The sequence below is a fragment of the Microcebus murinus genome, chromosome 13 (assembly GCF_040939455.1).
Source record: "Microcebus murinus isolate Inina chromosome 13, M.murinus_Inina_mat1.0, whole genome shotgun sequence".
Classification (NCBI taxonomy): Eukaryota; Metazoa; Chordata; class Mammalia; order Primates; family Cheirogaleidae; genus Microcebus; species Microcebus murinus.
In genome coordinates, this window is record NC_134116.1 from 3087398 (window position 1) to 3089484 (window position 2087).

The window sequence follows — 2087 nt, forward strand, 5'->3', positions numbered from 1 at the left end:
TGGTACTTGCATGTTTTGTTCTATGAGAAAATTCTCCCTCCCTTCTCTACCCCTATGTTTTAAACATTTATATAAATTCTTAAACAGTAAGTTAGAAATCTTATTTACATCAATTTCTTTGTTCTCCCAAAAGAGCATTGAAAATCACACTCCCACCCATTAACTGGATATAAATGTTCACCTAAATTGGTTTGTATTATTGTTTTAAGGAGAGAGAAAGGGAGAAGAAAAAACCGTCAGCCAAACTGGTTCCCCATCTTATACAAATAAATATGATACGGATCAGAAGCCAGTTTGCCAAGGGTCTTGCAGAGCCCTCAATCTGGAGATCCCAAGAGTAAGTCAGGCTTTGGGCCAATTCTCCATATTGATGCACTTCATCCTTTGAGGTATGATTTATTTTGTTTTTCTCTTCTCAGCTGTGTACCATGTGGAGCCCCTGGGCTGTCACAAAGCCCAAGAGGCTGTCAAACTTTGGGGGCTCCTTTGGTACTGGCATGAGTGGCTGGCAGAGAGGCCTGCAGGTTCAGGGTCAAGTCCCTGGCTCCTGGTAGGTGTCACAGTGCATCCTCCTCACTGCAGCCCCCGCCGATCATGAAACGGAACTCCTGCAGGTTTGAGACACCATGGAAGTGAACAAAAGCTACGGCAACCACGAAGATATGAAACAACTGATGAGAGTGAAACCAGATATCACATTTGCCAGGAAAGAAGCTTTCAGGGATGTGGGCAGCATATAGGGCTGCCCCTGTAATGTAGAGGCTGGCCATCAACAGCAACCAGCCAATCTGACCTATGGTGGCAGCCTTCAGGAATCCCTGGAGATGACATAGTACAAGGTGGGAATGATTCCACTCAGGCCTAGGCCCCAAAACACACCTGCTCTTACTCCCCGATACTGAGGAGTGGCAAACATGTCCCACTGGGAGACTATAATGGCTGCAATGCCCAGCACACAGATGACAATCCAGTAGATGAAGCAAGGTTGTGGATTACAGTAGAAAGAATAATAAAGCCAAGGAACAAAACTTCCCATAATCAGAAGAGCAATACCAGAGTAATCCAGTTTAGAGAAGAGCCGGGAAACCCCTTCTGAGTGGCAGTAGACTGTATGGAAGAGCCAAGAAAAAGAAAGGCAGAGAATGGCTCCCAAGAAAAATAATCCAAAGACCACTTTCTCTTGCAGAGGGGCCACAAAGGAGATGTTTGGGCGGAACATATAAAAGATCCCCAGGCACAGGAAGAATACACAACCTAAGAGATGTGTCCAGATGTTGCCTGTCTCTGTGTGTATTCTGAAAATGCTCTTAAAACAGGCTCGGAATGAAGGCATAGGAGGCCGGTGTCCATGTAGAAGGAAGTCGTTATCCTTGAGCCAGTCTGGTAGTACATCATGAGGGATTACTCGCCACCGTCCTTCCCAGACCTTAGAAACAAACTCTTCCATTCTTTCCATAGCATGATGGGCTTGTAAGAGAAGGGACATCCCCATAAACCCGTCATCTTCCTGAGAAGCTTCATCAATGCACTCATGCTCCTCAGAGGTTTTTCTATGATGGGAAGAATGAACAGATGCCTCTATAATAGGCTCCAAATCTCCTTGGTGGTTGTCATTATCACCTCCCCTTGTACCATCAAGCTGGTGCCCTTTTCTGAGCCTTATATTTGGCTCTGGAGTCCTGCTGCACCCCAGTCGGTTTTCTGCTGGCTCGTTCATGGGATACTCAAGGCTTTCTTACAAAGAGGTCTTTCTTTCTGTCCCTTCTTCTTGGGAGAATGTACTTTCAGAGTAGTGAATTGACCCTCTACCAGAAACATCTGGAATAATGCCAAATCCATTAATGTTATCACAACTGCATGCTTCAAGGTACTGGTTGCTTGCTGCCTTGACATTCTTCCTGGAGCTTGCGGCCGCCCCTCCACACGGCTCGGACTCCTCAGGAACCACGGCTGAGGGGAGAGGGAGGAGGGGGAACGGAGGAGGGAGGGGGCCCAAGCCGGTGTTGCTGCCACCGCTGCCACCCACCAAAGTCAATATTTTGAATTCTTTGTCTGGCATTTTGAAAATTTCATTTTGGTTAGGAACC

The 2087-nt window shown here is 46.6% G+C and overlaps 1 pseudogene; it reads right to left on the reverse strand.

Moving 5' to 3' along the window:
* Positions 1-285: 285 nt before the first annotated feature.
* On the reverse strand, positions 286-1799 carry LOC105882177 (adiponectin receptor protein 2 pseudogene; annotated as a pseudogene).
* Positions 1800-2087: the final 288 nt, after the last annotated feature.